Below are 21,952 nucleotides of genomic sequence, written 5' to 3' on the forward strand. Positions count from 1 at the left end.
AATCTAATACAATGATGTATGCTAAGCTAAGCTGAAAGTGCTCAGTTTTATTTCCAATAAAAGTGGAGTGCTCCTTTAAGACAGCACTCTCATTCTGGCGTAAGAATCAACTTTGCTGATATTACACCGCACCTGAAAATTTGTTTCCAACAGAAAAGTCCCACATAAGAGTCAGGCTTTAAATACTCACAAAAAATGACTTTTGATCAAACTACTTGTTGGGAACCCAGTATTTTTTACAGAGTATGCAGCTGATGAATCTTTATGCAGAGTTTTACACAGTACGGATTGATTTAAAGCAGATTTACAGCCAGATCTCACAAGGAAACGTAACTATTTCACATATTGTTCACTTAATTTGTACACATTTATACAATTAATTTGTATGATTTTTAAAATGAGCCATGAAGCGAAACTACACCCCTCATTGGGGGTTGAGCAAATCGTACTAAAATATACGAATGTGATCAGACCAGTTCTTACAAATTCGTCAATAAATCCAAAAGTTAGGAATTGCCGTGAGATGTGTTGGTTTTACAGATATAAATAGTAACAAGGAATGATGAAACTTCATTAAATATTACACAAATCTTGCTATAAATCAGCTCTACAGAAATAATAGTGTCGTTATTTAGCTTCAGGCAAATCAATGTTGATTCAGTTCAGTTCAATAATGCTGGGTCACTAGTTTACTCGCAGAGAGTTTTTTTTTTTTTTTTTTTGCTTGAGTTCAGTTATTTTATTTATTTATTTTGTGGTATCATTCAGCTGCAACCCAGTCTTGGGAACTCCAACAGTAAATAAGGGCTTGGAGGGCTAATAATATTGATCTTTAAACGTTTTTTAGCGGGGCGAAGCAGTGGTGCAGTGGGTAGTGCTGTCGCCTTACTGCAAGAAGGTCGCTAATTCGAGCCTCGGCTCAGTTGGCGTTTCTGTGTGGAGTTTGCATGTTCTCCCTGCGTTCGTGTGGGTTTCCTCCGGGTGCTCCGGTTTCTCCCACAGTCCAAAGACATGCAGTACAGATGAATTGGGTAGGCTAAATTGTCCGTAGTGTGTGTGTGTGGATGTTTCCCAGAGATGGGTTACGGCTGGAAGGGCATCCGCTGCGTAAAAAAAACTTGCTGGATAAGTTGGCGGTTCATTCCGCTGTGGCGACCTCGAATTAATAAAAGGACTAAGCCGACAAGAAAATGAATGAATGAACGTTTTTTAACTGCTTTTATTCTAGCAGAAATAAAACAAGTGTATAGGAAATAATTTGGGAAATATTTGAAAAAGAAAAAAAAGACTTCAACTATAAATATAGGAGAGGCAGAAAAAGATAGAGGAGTAATTAGATGGATAGAGGGGTACTGAGAGCTCCTAACAGGCCCTGGCGCTGCATGGCAGATGCGGAGGACAGTTTGTCGATGGAGCCTTTTATAATGCAAAGGCTTATAATTATCTCTCTCTTTGCTCTCCTCGCGTTGACATATCGCTTTTTCCCTAAATGTCAGGAGGAGTGGTCCGGTGCACGGTCCAGCCCCCCGATCTCAACCCCATGATGGCTCAGCTTTTAGCCCAGAGAGATCTCCGCCGGCTCTCCTCCCACCGGGGAATAAGCATTCAGGCCTCAGTGAACGTTGACCTGGCTATTGTTGTTTGTGATACTTACTGGTAAACTTTTGCAATCAATACAACATCAGGCAGAGGAGCCCGGGGGAGCGCCGAGCTGAAGCAGTGCACTTAATCTTCCCTTCGGTCGCTGCTCTCTGCTCCGCCGCTAAACTGGGTAGTTGGCCTAGTTGATGCCGTATTATTGCAGCAGAGGTCAGATGAGAGCTGTCTGCCCCGGCTCCTGATGAATGGCTGTTTTTGATAAAGCGCCTCTCCCATCTAACAAGAGACATTTAATAATGATGAACCATAACAGCGCACACCAAAAAATCCTTGTAGGCTGCAGCGGTCGGGGGTAGAAGAAGAAAAAAAAATGCTCCTTGCCTTTCCTTCTCTGTTGTTCACTGCATTTTCCAGCTCTCCAGCTCCCTGAACAGATACATGCTATTTTTGTTGTGGATGCCTTTAGGGAGACCTTGTTGTCTTTCTAGAGAGAGGAAAATAAAAATGTGATGATTAAAATAAGCTGTGGAGAGTTTAATTAGTATACTTTTACATATTTTTAATGCATATCATTTTCTATAATGGGTTATGATTGTGTGCTGTAAATCATTTATCAGCTTTTCATTTAGAGTGATGTCAATACTAGATTTCTGTTGTTGTTTATGATAAAAGTTACGTAAAATGGGACTGCATTGTGGAATGATGATTTATTACTCGCCATTATGGTAATCCTTGTTCCCTTTGACTGTGGCTTATAAACAGTATAAACTCACCGGCCACTTTATTAGGTACACCTTACCAGTACAGGGTTGGACCCCTTTTTGTCTGCAGAACTGCCTTAATATTTTGTGGCAAAGATTCAGCAAGGTATTGGAAATATTCCGCAAAGATTTTGCTCCATATTTACATGACAGCATCACACAGTTGCTGCAGATTTGCATGATGCGAATTTCCCGTTCCACCACATCCCAAAGTTGCTCTATTGGATTGAGATCTGGTGACTGTGGAGGACATTAGAGCACAGTGAACTTATTGTATATACAGTATATTTAGTACATATATTATGCTTAGCATGTATACTGGTATATATATATACCGGTCAAAAGTTTGAAGTCAGTTGTTGTTGTTTTTTTTTTTCATGTATTTTTTAAGAAAATGATTCTGTTAAATAATAAAAATACTTAAAAAAAAAGTTAAATAGTAAAAAAATAAATAATAAAAAAGTTAAAATATGTAAAATATGTATTAAAATGTTAAATAACTGCTTTCTTATTGTATGCAGTTTCAAATTAAGGTATCACTCCAGTCATTATTGCTTTTATTACTATTAAAATTAATAATAATAATGATAATAATAATAATAATTAATATTAGATTGATGTGAGTGATGTCAAATTTATGACATAGTAAGTCAGAATTATGATTTAAAAAGTTCAAATTACCACTTTGTGAGATCTTCATGACAGACATGCTGAGTCGATCTTACGATTAAAAGTATAATTATACGATTACAAACGACATGCTAAATTCAAATTATGCCTTTTCATTTTTATGACATTTTAAATTTGTATGTACAAATTTGTATGTTCCTTGGACAGATACATACTATTTTTGTTGTGGACGCCTTTAGAAAGATCTTGTCTTGTTGTAGAGAGTTGTATAATTTTGTCGATAGTTTTAAATAGTGTACTTTATCATTTCAAATCATCACCAGCTTTTTATTTAGATTTAACATCATGCTAGATTTTTGTTGTTGTTCATTTTAACAAAAGTTATATACAATCAGACTACATTGTGGTTACTTTGACTTGTATTTAATTGCAGACAATATTAACAAACCATTTTAATGTGTTCCTCATGATTTCGTATTTTTATTTTTTTAATAAACATGTAATCTAATGTTGGCTGAAAAAAAAGTTGGGACAGGAGCAGTTTAGGGCTGGTAATCAGGTAAAATGGTAAAATATTGATATGATTTAAAACAGGTGATGTCAACAGATGATTGCAATTATGATTTGGTACAAAAGCAGCATCCAAGAAAGGTCTAGTACTTTAGGACAGTGGTCCCCAACCACTGGGCCGTGGACCGGTACCGGTCCGTGGAACAATTGGTACCGGGCCACATTAGAAATCATAAATTATTTCTGTAGAAAATATTCCCCCCGCGACTTGATTTCTTCCACTCACCTCCGCCATCTCATGTGAAATGGACTATGGCAAAATCCACCACGGAGCGGGAACAACGATCGCTAGAATATAGCTCAGTGGTGGTTGTTCATAGTTATAAAACAGGTATTATAGAGTCCAAATCAGCAGAGCATTTAAGGATTATGCATATATGTGTGTGTGCATCGCTAAGTAAGTACCCGAAATCAATGCAATATGTATCTATATGGAGTTTCACATAATCATACTCATTAGGGCTGTAACATGCCAATGCATACATTTAATTCGGCTATACGGTTGTATCATTGTTAATATGTTCGTCAGTTGAAATGTTTGGCACAGATGTTATGTATTTGATGTATATAAACCTTAATTGAAACATAATCAGACTGCGATAGTGCAACTAGCACATGCGCACTGAGTTATTCATGATTAACCTGGATGCACGAGCGCAGCAGCTGTGTTCACGTGATGAACCCCCCCCCCCCCCAACCCCCCCCCGCCCAGCCCACCGTTGTAAAATTGACAAACGTTGACCGGTCCGCAGTGATAAAAAGGTTGGGGACCACTGCTTTAGGAGCAAACATGGGCCGAAGATCGGCAGTTTGCCAACCAACACCTGAGAAAAATATTGAAATGTTTAAAAACAATGTTCCTCAAAGAAAGATGGGCAGACATTTGGATATTTCACCTTTAATAGTGCAGAACATCATTAAAAGATTCAAAGAATCTAGAGCAATTTCAGTGCGTAAAGGACGAGGGTGCAAGCCTAAGCAACGTGATCTCTGATCCCTCAGGCGGCGCTGCATCAAGTATGCTCAGCCACCTAGAAGCGATATTACCACATGAGCTCAGGACCACTGCGGCAAACCTTTGTCAAGTCCCACAATTTGTAGTTACATCCAAAAATCCCTGTTAAAACTGTAATGTGCTAAAAGGAAGCCCTATGTTAACAGTGTCCAAAAGCACTTGCATTTGGGATGGACCATCACACAGTGGAAACATGTACTGTGGTCAGATGAATCAGCATTTCAGGTATTTGTTTGGAGAAATAAACATTGTGTGCTCCAGACCAAAGAAGAAAAGGATCATCCAGACTGTTACCAGCGACAAGTTCAAAAGTCAGGGTCTGTCATGGTAAAGGGTTTTGTCAGTGCTCTGGCAATGGTAACTTGCACTTCTGAAAAGTACATTTTGGAGCACAATACGCTGCCTTCTTTTCCAGGGACACCCATGCATATTTCAACGAGACAATGCAAAACCACATTCTGCCACACATTACAGAGTCCTGCTACGGAGGATACAGCTACTGGACTGGCCTGCCTGCAGTCCTGACCTGTCTCTAATAGAGATTGTGTGGTGCAAGAAAAGTGCAGCTAAAATCAAAACTTGACACCATTTAACAGCCTATAATTGGCCATCCCAGGGCTCCACACCCCGATATTCAATCCTGAACCAGTCAGCTGCTCATTTCACAGCAATACGCACTAAAATAACAAATATCCACATTTCGCAGAGAGAGCTAAATGGTCAGATTATGCCTTCATGATGAGCGTCAAAACAGGCGCTCCGTCTTCACAGGCATTTCCAAACACATGCGATCTGTGAGCCGAGATGAGCAAAGACACCCTTGATTTCCCATACATCACCGTGATGAGCAATCAAATCAGTGTTTACTTAGCTTAAGAGGCTCTCGGTGAAAACTCTCCACCGTCATGAAGGAGTTTACAGTCAAATTAAATGGCATTCTTGCAGAGAGAGAGAGAGAGATGACAGTTTTGACGCGCATACCATGCCTTGCGGTGACAGGAATAACAAATTAATTGGGACAATAACACATCGTCTCCAAAAGGTGAAGTAAACACCGAACGGCGTATATTTTTCAAGATCAGTAAAAATCTCAATTGGATCTAAAAATAAAAAGCGAGACGTTGAGCAGTTTTAATGCATCTTGACATGTCCGTATTATTCTGTCACAGCAGTATAAATGAATCATAACTTCGCTCTGCATCAACGAGTTACCCGCGCTTTTTTTTTTTGTTGTTGTTGTCGAGGAAATACATTGTGCGGCAGGCTGTGAATTATGAAGCGGGATCAAAATAAATGCGTAATGACTTTTTTTTTTTTGGAGGAGCCCGGGATAATTTATTGGCAGAAAATGCTTCACTGGGGGGGAAGAAGAAAAAATATGAGTGACAAACAAAAGATATGAAGCTCTTCTGCGGGGTGAGGCGGCTTTCCAAATGTCAGACTAAAAGGCCTTTCCTGATCACTGAAGCTCGGAAAATGAAGCTTCCCTAAACATGACTGAATTTAATCACTGGCTTGTGTATTGATCACACAGACACACACACACACTGTCAGGGATAGGATCAACACAGACTCATTCTGAAAACGTAGCCCTATATACATTCCTGGAGATTGTGAATTACATAGCCAGATGTACGTTTGGCTGCATTTCGTCTTTAAAGCGAATCCACTGAACATGCAGCTCAACTCCTTGTTCAAGCTCTTGTTCTCTCCAGACTGGATTACTGCAACTCTCTACTAGCCAGGCTTCCAGCTAACTCTATCAAACCTCTTCAGCTGCTCCAGAACGCAGCAGCACGAGTGGTCTTTAATGAAGCTAAAAGAGCACATGTCACTCCGCTGCTCATCCGTTTGCACTGGCTGCCAGTTGCTGCTCGTGTCAAATTCAAAGCTCTGATGTTTGCCTACAAAGCGACTTCTGGCTTTGCTCCTTCTTATCTGCTCTCACTTCTGCAGATGTATGTGCCCTCCAGAAACTTGCGTTCTGTGAATGAGCGTCGCCTCGTGGTTCCATCACAAAGAGGGAAGAAATCACTTTCCCGAACTCTCGCGTTCAATCTGCCCAGTTGGTGGAATGAACTCCCTAACTGCATCAGAACGGCAGAGTCACTCGCTGTCTTCAAGAAACCACTAAAAACTCAACTATTTAGTCTCCACTTCACTTCTTAATCTGCAATTGCCTCTCTGGATATACCACTAACTGTACCCCAAAAAAAATTACTAATGCTTTCCTTCTTTTCCTTCTTAGACTTTACAGACCTGAAACTTGCCTACAGCACTTATTCATTGTTGCTCTTATAGTTGTGTAAATTGCTTCCTTGTCCTCATTTGTAAGTCGACAATGAAGGGGGGGTCGCCTGGTGGTTTCCAAAAATCTATTTATTTTTATTAAACCATAAGAATTACCATATTTTATCCATAACCTTCTGAAGAGAAAAAAATAGTTGTTTTTACCATATATAGTTACTATAGTAGCTTATAGTTACTACTTCTATTGGATTGCAACCCCTGGGGTAATAACATTGTATTAAAGACACAGCAATAGCGTCAGATGCAGCAGATTTCATAACACCCGGTTAAACTTTGTGGCCCATTTCCAGCTCTCATACATTAAAAAAATTAAAAGAAGAATAGACTTGGGTCTATTGGTGTGTGTGCTCCATAGCATGCAAGGTTTCTGTATTTATAACCACCTCAGAGGATATTGGGGGTCGCGAGTCACTGGCATTGTCATTTTGGGGGTCACGGCCTGAAAAGTTTGGGAAGCCCTGTGCTAAATGACTAAATGTAAATGTAAATGAATGGCGGTATGACGCCTTTCATTTTTGTGATTACCAGCTGACCACTTACATCCGAATGGACGGCTTTCCCAATGTTACCAGTTACATCGGCGGACTTGACATGCAGAGAGGAGTTGACCATGACAACGAGGTTTGAATTCGGCATGATGGATGAACAGACGAATGGATAGATAAATGTATGATAGCTAAATAGACAGACAGAAAGACAGACAGACAGGTAGGCGGATGGATAGATAGACAGATACAGTTGAAGTCAGAATTATTAGCCCCCTTTTGATATTTTTTTTTCTTTTTTAAATATTTCCTAAATAACTTTGAACAGAGCAAGGAAATTTTCACAGTATGTCTGATAATATTTTTTCTTCTGGAGAAAGTCTTATTTGTTTTATTTCGGCTAGAATGAAAGCAGTTATCAATTTTTTAAAAAACATTTTTGGGACAAAATTATTAACCCCTTTAAGTTAATTTATTAATTTTTGATAATCTACAGAACAAACCATCATTATACAATAACTTGCCTAATTACCCTAACCTGCCTAATTAACCTAATTAACCTAGTTAAGCCTTTTATGTCACTTTAAGTTGTGTAGAAGTGTCTTGAAAAACATCAGGTAAAATATTATTTACTGTCATCATGGCAAAGATAAAATAAATCAGTTATTAAAAATAAGTTTTTAAAACTATTATGCTTAGAAATGTGCTGAAACAATCTGCCCTCCATTAAACAGAAATTGGGGGAAAAAATAAACAGGAGCGCTAACAATTCAGGGGGGCTAATAATTCTGACTTCAACTGTATATGATAGATATAGACAGACAGACAGAGACAGATAGATAGATATTATGAAGTCCTGCACATATGATTTAGTGCTTCAGAAAGCCGTTATTAGACAAGCAAAGCGTGGCGCTGATGTTTCCCTGATCCTAATATCTGCATCATCAACATAGATTAATTGCATGTAATTGGCCTGGCCAGACATATTAGTCATGAAGAAGCAGAGAACATCTGTTCAGCATTAATTACTGTACATTTACACCCAACATCCATTAAGAGAACAGCGTCGCACCACAGTCACTCTGTGTCCAACATCAGTTTCCTATCTCACACACACACACCCACACACACACGACACAGATAGATAGAAAGGCTCTGCTAATGCACCTCCAGCACAGTGTGAACCAGCCAGAGAACAAGAGCGGGCAGGAAGTGATGTCACATCCACTGATATCCTTTGGACACAAAATATTCATTCATTGTCTTGTCGGCTTAGTCCCTTTATTAATCTGGGGTCGCCATAGCGGACTTATCTAGCAAGTTTTTACACAGCGGATGCCCTTCCAGCCGCAACCCATCTCTGGGAAACATTCACATATTCACACACACACTCGTACACTGCAGACAATTTAGCCTACCCAATTCACCTGTACCGCATGTCTTTGGACAGTGGGGGAAACCGGAGGAAACCCGGAGGAAACCCACGCAAGCGTAGGGAAAACATGCAAACTCCATACAGAGACACCACCTGAGCCGAGGTTCGAACCAGCAACCCAGCAACCTTCTTGCTGTGAGGCGAACGTGCTTCCCACTGCGCCACTGCATCGCCCTTATCCAAGATAATATTTATAAAAAGATTGGAGGATCTTACATTTTTGTTAAATTTTATTTGACAGATTTTAGAAAAGCTGTACAAAAAGTATCCCATACACTTTGCAATAAAAACTGTTGAGGATAAAAACACAAAAAAGCCCTGGACTTATTTGCATTGTGGTCCTCTGTTAAATACAACAATGTATGGCTTCGAAATACCAATGATGCACAAAACAAACAGTCGCCACAGCGGTATGAACAGTCAACTAATCCAGCATATGCTCCACACAGCTAATGGCCTTCCAGCCGCAACCCTATTTACACTCAAATAATATATCAAATAAAACATCCTCGTCCACCATGCAAACTAATTAACCTCATCAAACAACCATCTTTTGATAGCTTTTTTGAACCTCCTTAAATCTTTTATTTCCTTGATCAATTTTGGTAGTTTGTTCCACATGATTGCACTTGTATTTAAAAACATATTTTTCCCCACTAAACTTCTAAATTTAAATAAACAAATATTAAAATCCCAAACCCTAGTACTTTACGAGTGCTGTAAATACTATGCTTCTCAGGCCCCGTTTACCCAAATGTGTTTTAGTTTGAAAACGCATAAGTTTTGCTACGGTTACGCCATCCATTCACACTACGCCGGAGTTTTCGAGCACTGAAAACGGAGCATTTTGGAAACGCTGGAGAGGCTGTTTTCATTCTGAAGCGCTGCTGCTCCGTCTCAGTGTGGATGGGGAAAAACGGAGACATCTGAAAACGGAGGCGGAGCTGCTGAGATTCGCTAGCTGATTGGGGCTTTTGTGTCATTGCGTATCCTTCCCTTATTCGTCAAGCCCCTATCACATGACTATAACACATGGCTTTAACGCTAGCGGAAGACAGCAGACCAGCCTTCACTGTAAACAACAACACGGACTCAGAAATGGGAGCGCTGTTTGCACTATTGTCTGTTTTAGGCGGCATTGCGCAGTTATTCATTTGTTACGTTTACAACTCGACCTCGTCGTCTGTCCACAAAAATATCTCTCTTGCTTTATTTGCCATCGCGTTCATTGTTCAACCGGCGTTTGTTGACTAACAATAACCAAATGCCGAGCGAGACACATGCTTCCTGTTTATACACAAACGCGCATGCCCAGAGTGCGCCAATGGTCACGTGATATACGTTTTTGGTAGCGTAGTGTGGACGGAGATATGTTCAGAAACGCTAGGTGAAACGCTAGTGTGGACGCCGATCATTTTTAATATCTAAAACGCAGTTTTAAAACTAAAACGCACTCGTGTAAACAAGGCCTCAGTGTTGAAGATGTGTAAACTGGAGCTCAGCCAGAGTCAGTCAGTGCCGTGCTGCAAATAGTGTGTGTGTGATCAGCGCAGCTGTGCTTTTATTACTGTGTCATTGTGTTTAAAAGAGGAAGATCAGCGAGCAGAGAGTGAGAGAAGAGCTGAACGTCATATCAGTGATGACCGCAGAGCTCAGGTCAAGCCTTTGTTCTCTCGTCGCTTTCTCTGAGAATAATGTTATTCACCTCTGGAGGATCAGCACAGTTTGAATATTTAACAGCAGCTAGTGGACTCATTCACCTCATATCAAACTAGCGCTTAACCAGGAGCCTGCTGCTGATACACACACACACACACACACACACACAGGTTATAAGTGTAGAAGGTAATGCGGCGGCTGCAGGGTTGTTTTTGCAGCTTGTTTTGAGCGCGGTTGATAAATGAATGATGCTCCCGCCAGCATGTTGAGCTGCTGTCACTGTTCTGAGGCCTGTCGGCTCTGACAGCTGTATGATCTCCACTCAGTGCTGCAGATCGCCAGCTCACACTTTCATCAATAAATATCAGGCCCGGCCTCTCCTTTCCTCGCAGCGCAGCAACGCATGTCAGCGGTCAAGGTAATGGCTTTTTATTATGGTGAAGGGCAGCGCAGCGGGGGGCCGACTTAAGGCTCGCTCGTCCATCCCTGTACTCAGACGGATGAGAGAAAGACGGATGAGGGGGAGAGAGAGAGAGAGAAAAGAGAAAGCGCTTGCAGGAAAAGAGGAAAAGCTGAAGTTTTAAAGGAGGAAGCTTCCGATAAGTGAAGTCTGGGGAAATCTGTGTGTGTGTGTGCACATATGTGTACATGTATAAGTGTGTGTGTGTTCTCTGTTATATATATGGAGTCGGACGTTGTGTTTTGCTGCAGGCTACTCACTTATATTTGGAAATGTGTGACTCTGGACCAGAAAACTTACAGCACTGCTCTGTAAAAATTGTCTATATTTTGTGATTCACGTTTTTATTTTAATATTTTCCTTTTATTTATTTATACTTTTGAATTGTGTTATGGGGCCTTGGTCTTCGACTGTACATTAATAAATGCAATTTACTGTAAACTTTACAGTAACTTACTGGCATATTTGGTTACCAGTGGGACTGCAAATGTACAAGCACACTGTAAATTAATAATTAAAATTTACTGTAAAATCGGCAGTAAAGTAGTGGCAAATTTGGCTTCCAGCAGAATGCAAATGTACAAGCACACTCTAAATTAATAATTACAATTTACTGTAAAATTTACAGCAATTTACTTTTAATTTTGGTTGCCAGTGGTACTGAAAATGTACAAGCACACTGTAAATTAATACTTACAACATACTGTAAAATGTACAGTAACGTACCGGCACAACTAAATTTACAAGCACACTGTGAATAATTACTTACAATTTACAGTAAATGTTAAGATAATGTTCTGGCAATTTTGGTTGCCAGTAGGACTGTAAATGTACAAGCAGAGTATAAATTAATAATTACAATTTACTGTAAAATTTACAATTACTTTTTAGCAAATGTGGTTGCCAGTAAGACTGTTAGAGTATGTGTGTACGTTAATAACTACAATTTACTGTAAAATGTACAGTAACTTACTGGCAAATTTAGTTGTTATCAAAACTAAATTTATAAGAACACTGTAAATTAATAATTACAATTTACTGTAAAACGACAGAAACTTACTAGCAAACTTGGTTACCAGTAAGACTGTAAATTTACAATATCGCTGTAAAGTATTTTTTACAGTTGACTGCAAAATTTACAGTAACGTAGTGACAAATTTAGTTGCCAGTTGGATTGTAAATGTACAAGCACAGTGTAAATTATTAATTACAATGTATTGTAAAATTTACAGTAACCTACTGGCATATTTGGTTACCATTGGGACTGTAAATTCACAAGCACACTCTAAATTAATAATTACAATTTACAGTAAAATTTACAGCAATTTATTGTCAATTTTGGTTGCCAGTGGTACTGAAAATGTACAAGCACACTGTAAATTAATACTTACAACATACTGTAAAATGTACAGTAACGTACCGGCACAACTAAATTTACAAGCACACTGTGAATAATTACTTACAATTTACAGTAAATGTTAAGATAATGTTCTGGCAATTTTGGTTGCCAGTAGGACTGTAAATGTACAAGCAGAGTATAAATTAATAATTACAATTTACTGTAAAATTTACAATTACTTTTTAACAAATGTGGTTGCCAGTAAGACTGTTAGAGTATGTGTGTACGTTAATAACTACAATTTACTGTAAAATGTACAGTAACTTACTGGCAAATTTAGTTGTTATCAAAACTAAATTTATAAGAACACTGTAAATTAATAATTACAATTTACCGTAAAACGACAGAAACTTACTAGCAAACTTGGTTACCAGTAAGACTGTAAATTTACAAGATCGCTGTAAAGTATTTTTTACAGTTGACTGCAAAATTTACAGTAACGTAGTGACAAATTTAGTTGCCAGTTGGATTGTAAATGTACAAGCACAGTGTATATTTTTAATTACAATTTATTGTAAAATTTACAGTAACGTAGTGGCAAATTTGGTTACCAGTAAGACTGTAAATTCACAAGCACACTGTAAATTAATGAATACAATTTACTGTAAAATTTACAATAACTTACTGGTAAATCTGGCTGTTAGTAAGACTAAATTTACAAGCAAACTGTAAATTATTAATTACAATTTACTGTATAATTTACAGTAACTTAGTGGCAAATTTAATTGAAAGACTAAATTAAGAAGCACACTTTAAATTATTAAATACAATTTACTGCAAAATGCACAGAAACATACTGGAAAATCTGGTTTCCAGTAAGACTGCAATTGTACAAGCACACTGTAAATTAATAATTACAATTTACTGTAAAATGTACAGTAACTTAGTGGCAAACTTATTTGTCAGCAAAACTAAATTTACAAGCACACTGTGAATAATTACTTACAATTTACAGTAAAATTTTGAGCAATTTACTGGCAATTTTGGTTGCCAGTCAGACCTAAATTTACAAGCAGAATGTAAATTAATTATTAGAATTTACTGTAAAATTGACAGTAGCTTGCTAGCAAATTTGATTACCAGTAAGACTGTAAATTCACAAGAACACTGTAAATTATTATTTACAATTTACTGTAGAATTTACAGTAACTTAGTGGCAAATCTGGTTGCCAGTAAGACTGTAAATGTACAAGCACACTTTAAATTAATAATTATAATTTACTGTAAAATTTACAGTAATTTAGTGGCACATCTGGTTGCCAGTAAGACTGTAAATGAACAAGCACACTTTAATAATTATAATTTACTGTAAAATTTGCAGTACCTTACTGACAAATTTAGTTACCAGTAAGACTTAATTTTGAAATGATAAAGCATTAGAGAGTAATAGAGCAAAACAATGATGTGCTCATCCAAGTCTATTGTGGATCTTATAGGCTCTATTGTACAGTCTAGCTATTGGCTCCAAGATATCATTTGTTAAGTGACCAAACAAACAAACCGTATGACAAGGTGGACAAAATTATGGCATGAAGATTAGTTTCATGAACAGAAAAAGACAAAATTTTTCAAGCATGTTTCAGTCTACTTGATCAATTAATTACTCTGCTTCACATAATTGTTTGATCTAGAACTGTTGAATTTATGCGAAGTATTTAAACAAGTACATCATAAATAGCAGTGGGCCGTTATCGGCGTTAACATGCTGCATTAACACGAGACTTTTATCAAGCGATTAAAAAAATATCACCTGTAATCTATTCTCAGAGTTGGGAACTGGGTCTATTCTACACAAGCTATCTGCTTGTTAAGTGTGACGTCACGCGAAGCGGCTTCCGCGTCCAAGCGCTCTGAATGAATGCTCAACTGAATGGGGAGACTCATGAAACGGCAATAATAAACGTTTACAAAACAATTTAATGCTTTCGAAAATCACGATCGCAATATATATGTCCATGCCTAATATCCGATGGCCAGAAAGTGATTATTTTTTTTATAAATTGTTACATTTTTGGTATTTGTTATGCAGCAAGCCCAGAGATTGTTGTGTACGCTATTACGTTATATAAAATTAACTTTAATGTGTGATAGGAATAAAACGATTGATTTCTCCACTCAAATGAGTGGCGGCTTGGACCCGGAAACAGTATTACATACGTCACAAACACGTCACCACTTAACAAGCGGATGATGACTTTTCTTGATATTTTAGCTTGATGTATACCTGACCGGGGAGCCGTCTGACAAAAAAGTGCCCTTCTGAATCAAATCAGCAGGATGCCCTTCTGGATCTTTCACTTACTTCGAAGACACGACTGACTATGCTTACATGGACATCTGTAGTCTAGTTATTTGCCTTAATAAACAATAATATACTTAAAGGGTCACGAAACACCAAAACACATGTTTTGAGCTGTTGACAGTCGTATATGTGTCCCACACTGCTAAAAACACTATTAGGACACAGATATCTCACTAAAAAGTGTAAATTGGTTGTTTTTGCGTTATTTCAAGCAATTTCGTACTTCCGGTTTGAAACGAATTTTTGAAGCTGCGTCACGGCCATGAGATTTTAGCGTGTATTCCAGCGTGCAGACTGGACGTCTGTACCGGGGCGTCCCGTATTACGTCTCCCAGTGTGCTGCATTAATGCATGAGTAAGGCTTGGTACAAACCAATCAGCGCGCTCTTTTGTGCAACTTCATTAATATTCATTAATGTTACAGTGTAGACGGCAGAGACGCCACATTGTGTTGGCAAAACAAGCGTGAAGTGTTGCTTTCATAATTTGCTGAAGTCAAGTTTTGTTTTCATTTTCTCCCTGTGAGAGCTCTTACTCACGTGTGGATTACAGTGTACACAACGCGAAGCGCGACAGCAATAACTTACATGTCTAAGAACATTGTTTACCCGAGAGCTGTTCTCTTCTGCAAATGGAGATCCGGATTTGCTGCTCGTCACCTCTTAATAAAGACGCGGCTCTAGTTGCTGGTGATTGTCCTGTCTCTACAGATTTGGTAAGTGAGCGACCAGTGCTCTTTGTTTATTCAGTTTGTTTGTATCGAACAAACTATTGCACCGGGTGTAAACATGTTAGCACCACAACCAAACTATCACCCTCGTGTAGGATTTTCACCGCATTTTGTGACCGGAATAACACACGCGGCTTTCTGACGCTACCTGCCGAGTGCATCTAAGTTACAGAGAAATGCAGAACTTATTTTTTTTCTCATTCGCCGTGCGGTATCAAAAATTGTATGCAAAATACACGCTTAGAGCAGTTCCGCGAATCAAATATCTCGTTTGTCGCGAGGGGCATGAATGAATTCCCTGAATGAAAGAGCCAAACTGCAGTTAAAGTCCACCATTTAATAATTTGCCAAATAATTCGATTACAGATGTCCATGTAAACACTGTCACTTTCCCCCCTGTGTGTGTGTGTGTGTGTGTGTGTGTGTGTGTGTGTTTTGACTCTGAAACTCAGCGCGTGGTCAAATCGACACTCCCACACCATCACTCTTTTGCTCCTGCGACACTCCCCCCTAAACAGAGCTGGACACGCCCACTTTTCTGGCTTTTTCTTAAGGAGAGGTGTGAAAACACCCTGCTGAAACAAGCAGGTTTCATGGCCCTTTAAGGTGTTTACGTGCTTTTATGTAAGAGTTTCCTGTAATTTTGCGTGACTTTAACTGCAGTTCGGCAGTTTCACTTTCACTCATGAACATTTCATTCATGCCCCCGTGACAAACTAGGGGTAATGAATGAATAGTAATCCCTTACTTTACTTATTCTGCATAAAAGTAATCTAATTACAGTAACTAGTTACTTAGTAACTAATTACACCCAACACTGGCGACAACAAGAAGTAAAACGAGTCGTGAGTGACATTACATTCGGACTTCGTGTGCATATGCCTGTGTGTGTTCAATGTAAACAGCGCTGCTGCAGAAAGGCAGATGCAGATGTCTGTAGAATCGCAGTTTTTATCTGTGGCGGCGGCGCTCCAGAACAGAACAACATTTTGTGTAAAGTTCATTCATCAGATATTTTGAAAAGGGTAAAAGCAGTGTGTGTCTCTGTCAGCGCGGCTCAAAGGCGAGCTGCTATAGATTACACCCATCCCCCTGCCACATCTAAAACGGATAATTACATATTTGTGGCCAAGGCTGACTGGCGAAAAAAATCAATACGGCTTTTTTTTTCTTCTTCTTCTTCGGGATGACACTTCATTAGGGAAGAGAAATCTGAGGCTGAGAGAAACGTTCTGCAATTAAACGCTGCTCCACTGCAGTGCTGGCGTCAGGCTGGAGCGGCCATTGATTATCTACTTTAATGTGCACACTGTTGCAAATCATTACGCCGAGAAGCAATAGTTAGTTAGCCTTTCTAATGAAGCGCTAATTGCACTAAGTAGGTTAAGATGTTCATCAAACAGCACTGAGCTGAGATCACAGCAAAAATACACTTCAACATGCTGCACACAAATACTTCAGACACACACAAACACACACACACACACACACACTGCGCTCTCGTTCCCTCGATTTCATTTGTTTTGTGTCAGAGATGAAATTGTATTCAGAATAAAATCCATGACAGAAGAAAACTATAATAGAGAGAGAGAGAGAAATAGGAGAAAAATATAATTTACTGCATTTATTGTTTTATGAAAAGATCAAATGACAAAAAAAGGGATGAGAAAATGCTTTCTTGAGTGTGAGTCGAGTCTACAAAAGTTTGAAGAATGCTGATTTTTGTATTTGCATTGCATTATGTACACACACACTCATACACACTCACACACTCTTATGTGCACAAACACATTTGTTCCCTCGATTTCATTTGTTTTGTGTCAGAGATTAAATTGTATCCAGAATAAAATCCGTGACAGAAAAAAAACTAGTAGAGAGAGAGAGAGAGAGAGATAGAGAGAGAGAGAGAGAGAACAAAAAGAGAGAGCAGACCAATAAAAACATCAGTGATGCGCCTGCAAACACACACACACACACACACACACACACACACACACACACACACACACACACACACACACACACACACACACACACACACACACACACACAGATGATTATGAATGAATCATTGTAAATATACAGATTATTATTGTTTTTATTACTGTTTTATCCTAAAATGTTGATTTGTTAAATGTACAGTTTATTCTGATCTATTTTTGTATTGATTTGTATGAATAATATGATACGTTGAATAATAATATGATATATTAAATATTAATGTGATATATAGAATAATATGATGTATTGTTGATGTTTTAATTATTTTATGTAAATATCTTTTTTTTGTTTTGTTTTTTACTACTACTACTACTATTTACTGTGTGTACTGTTTTTATTGTATATGTTACTTTATAACTGCTTTGGCAATACATTTGGAACATTTGTCAGGCCAAATTATTACATATTTTATTATATAAAAGCAATTATTGAATTGAATAGAATTTAATTGAATTAAATTAAATTGAATTGAATTGAGAGAGAGAGAGAGAGAGAGAGAGAGAGAGAGAAGAGAAAACTAAAATTTGCTGCATTCAGGGTTTCATGAAAAGATCAAACGACAAAAACAGATAAGAAAACGTTTTCTTGAATTTTAGCCATGTCTACAAAAGTTTGAGAAATGTAAATTATTTTTTGCATTTGCATTGCATTACACTTACACACACACACACACACACACACACACGCAAGTTCAAGTTGCTATATTGGCATGACATTCAGTACAGTATTGCCAAAGCACTTCAAATATAAAATATATTAAAAAGGAAAAAATAATAATAGTACAGATAAGATATAATGACAAAAAAACAACAACAATACATTTGATAAAAATATAACAATAATTATAATAAAAAGTTTTAAATTATTTAAATAACACACACACACACCATGTTTGTTTTCTCGATTTCATTTATTTTGTGTCAATGCTAAAATTGTTTTCAGGAAAAAAAGCTGCATTTTTATTGCTTCATAAAAAATCTGTAAAATATGTTTTGGTTAATTTTAAAAAAGTATGGTCTTTTTTTAAATGTGTAGTTGCAATATTGTCCTTTAACAATATGCTTTACTCAACAGATGCCCTTCCAGCTGCAACCCATCTCTGGGAAACATCCATATACACTTATTCACACTCATACACTCTAGACAATTTAGCTTACCCAATTCACATTTACCACATGTCTGACTGTGGGGGAAACCGGAGCACCCGGAGGAAACCCACACAAACGCAGGGAGAACATGCAAACTCCACACAGAAACGGCAAGTGACCCAGCTGAGGCTTGAACCAGTGATCTTCTTGCTGTGAGGTGACAGCACTGCGCCACTGCATCGCCCCTGTGGTGAAGTATAAAGATTTGAAATCATACTTTCATTCCTTTATTTTCCTTCGGCTTAGTCCCTTATTTATCAAGAGTCTCTACAGAAGTGGTATGAACTGAGCACTTAAAATATTAATAAAAAGTTTTTTGTTGCCTAACAAGTAAGTTAAACACTCTTGTTTAGGTTTTGATGCCAAAACCTAGCATTTTAAGTAATGTCAAGTTATATTAACTTAATATCTTTAGTATTGACAACAGCGGGGTTTACAGTGTGCCTAATTTCTTTGAGTTTGTAAAATCACATTGATACATGTAAACGGAGCAGTGGCGCAGTAGGTAGTGCTGTCAAATCACAGCAAGATGGTCACTGGGTCGCTGGTTCGAGCCTCGGCTCTGTTGGCGTTTCTGTGTGGAGTTTGCATGTTCTCCGGTGCTCCACAGTTCGAAGACATGCGGTACAGGTGAATTGGGTAGGCTAAATACAGAGCACTTAAAATATTAATTTAAAGTTTTTTGCTGCCTAACGAGTAAGTTAAACAATCCTGTTAAGGTTTTGATGCCAAAACTTAGTATTTTAAGTAATGTCAAGTTATATTAACTTAATATCTTTAGTAATGACAACATCGTGGTCAACAGTGTGCCTAATTTCTTTGAGTTTGTAAAATCACATTGGTACATGTAAGCATGATATGTTAATCCCCTAATGATGATTGGGTAAAGGGGTGGGGTTTAAAGGGCACGCCTTCTTTTTAAAAATCACGAATTTTCAAACGAATAAAATCAAATTAGGAACTTTCCCGCCAATATTTTGTGAAATCCATCCATCTAATCCAGAATCTCGACAGCTTTACTGCGTGACCTCTACAGTTCTGTGACCCATGCAGCGGCTATCAAACATGATCACGGGTGTCTCCGTGTATCCATTCAGCCGTTCCCCAGCATTCGGGCCGGTTCGCCAGCCGGTAATAGACTCTCTGCTCCTTCGACGTGTCAGAAAATCTCCCGGCTTTACGCAGGCATCAGGGGAGGAAGCCGAGCCCTGTTAGCTGTCATTGTACATAAAAGGATTAATGTCATCTTCTAAGAGCAGCGGGAAGCGGCCGGCTCTTATTTATTCTGCTCTGTTCTCATTCCCGCCGGCTCAGTAAAAGGGAGGAGACTAATGTCGGGTCTAATTTGTAGCCCTTTTAAATTCCTGCCCGAGATCCTTTACATATCTCTGGAGCTCAGAGTTCCTCTTCTTTCCCTCTCCGATCCTCCGCTCCTTCTGGGAATCCCTTAAACCCACCAATTTAAGATGTGTAGCAGACTGAAGATTTACATGAGTTTGTACTTGAATGGCTCCGAGAGCAGAGACTGAATTTTTTTGTCCGCTAAACACTCGCGCTATAATTACCGGCTCCCGGTTCACGGCTAAAACCCGGCCTATCCACTTACCTACCATCAAATCAAAGAGAGAGAGAGAAAAGGAGAGAAAGAGAGACGGGACCAAATGCTGATTTGGAGGGTGTATAATTGGCTGGGTGTTTTCTGCTAGCTGCTAATAAGGAGCTTACTTTGGTTCCCTCTAGACTTGACCTCCCACATTTTTTTTTCTTTTGTTTTACGAATTTTACAAGGGGATTTTAATAGACGCTTTAGGCTATGCAAAGCGCGGGGTGAGAGCGGTCAGATAAGACTGAGAGGCTTCTTATCATTGCGGACGGGTCTCATAACGTTCATTAAGGACTGCTGGCAGACGTGTGTTAACCTGCGCTCTCTAATTGTTTAGCACACTGCTGTCAGCAGGTTTGGCCCCTTATTATGTGCGCGGGATCGGGAGGACGCTTGATTTAATGGTTGTTAATGAAACCTGAGATAGATGCGTGGATCAGGACACTCTGCCTTGTTTTCAAGAATGTTCTCAAAGATTTGTGAACATTACAATGCAGCTTTTACACTGTAAAATAAATATCTGGTAATTGACAGGTTCCGCATTGTGTGATTCATGAGTGTTTGTGGTTGTAATTTACATTATGGGATGTTGATCTCTGCTCTGTCGACTTTTAAAGTTGAAAATTAAATTCTAGGGTTTAACAAGGGGACTTTTTTTTACCATTTTAGTAGTTTAAAATAATATGATGACTAAGAAATAATATATAGAGAAATAGTAGCCTGATCTCACGACGAAACGTATTTTACGTTTTCTCAGTTTAGTGGCTAACTCGTACAAATTCGAGTTGAGAATTTACGATTTTAAAAAGGAGGCGTGGCAGCCAACCCCGCCCCTAAACCCAAACGTCATTGGGTGATGAAAAAATCGTACTAAATTGTACGAATGAGATCATAGGAATTTATACGAATTAGCCACTAAATCAAAAAGTTACGAATTGCCGTGAGATTGTGTTGGAAATAGGTCTGTAAAACAATCAACATTATTCTGAAAACGTGGCCCTTTATACATTTTTGACGATTGTGAATTATGTAGCCAGAGGTAAATATGGCTGCATGTCGTCTTTTAAACGAACGTTATAGTGGCGGTATGACGTCGTTCCTTTTCGCGCTTACCAGCTGACCACTTACCTCCATTCCGACGTCTTTCCTGTTGTTATCGGTTTGTCCAGGGGCTCGTCGTGTACATCAAAGGATTTGAGACGCAGAGAGGAGTTGCCCTTGATGACAGTGTTTGAGTCCGGCGAAGAATGATTCCTGAAAGCAGGTAAGACAAAATCAAAAGCCAAAATATAAAACAAACAAATAACAGGGAGAGAATGTGGTAAGTCTAAAAACGTTGTAAAACTATTTTTCTGGATTGCTTTTAGAAACACTGTTGGTTGAGTTTATGGACAGGGGTTGGTGGGGGTACTGGTAGGTCGTTCATTTAGTCAGTCGACAGCGGCTTCTGGTGGATTAACGTGAGAACAGCAGGCGCGAATGGCACTCGTGAGAGAAATTGATTGAGATCGGGAAAAGCGTACACAGCGGCCTCTGGTGGATTCACGAAAACCAAAACTGCAAAAAAAATGTAGCTGCTGGGATGTATTTGTCGCTCTCCAGAAATGTATATAGAGGTATGTTTTTAGGATGAGCCTGGGTTGACAATAACAGAAAATGCACTGGCAGTTTATTACAAGGGTTTTTGTAGCATAAACGTTTCGAAATTAAAAGTGGTTGGAAGCAAGATGAAGGTCCCATAATGCGATTCAAAAGTATAAATAAACTAAAATAATAACACAAATCACAAAATACTAAAAAATGCTAATTTACAGATATTATTCTAACATGAGCTCATTCTGAAAA

General features: G+C 38.6%; 1 long non-coding RNA gene across 1 annotated transcript in view; it reads right to left on the reverse strand.

The window, feature by feature from the left end:
- Positions 1 to 722: 722 nt before the first annotated feature.
- The window catches only part of LOC141376043 (uncharacterized), a 23,196-nt gene continuing 1,966 nt past the window's right edge, over positions 723 to 21,952 (reverse strand). The window contains exons 2-4 of the long non-coding RNA XR_015499111.1: positions 21,236 to 21,361; positions 1,981 to 2,083; positions 723 to 1,875 (exon numbers count right to left, since the gene is read on the reverse strand). This is a non-coding gene — a long non-coding RNA (uncharacterized LOC141376043). The remainder of the gene's footprint in view (positions 1,876 to 1,980; positions 2,084 to 21,235; positions 21,362 to 21,952) is intronic.

This window comes from Danio rerio, chromosome 9 (assembly GCF_052040795.2).
Source record: "Danio rerio strain M-AB ecotype USA chromosome 9, GRCz13ab, whole genome shotgun sequence".
Lineage (NCBI taxonomy): Eukaryota > Metazoa > Chordata > Actinopteri > Cypriniformes > Danionidae > Danio > Danio rerio.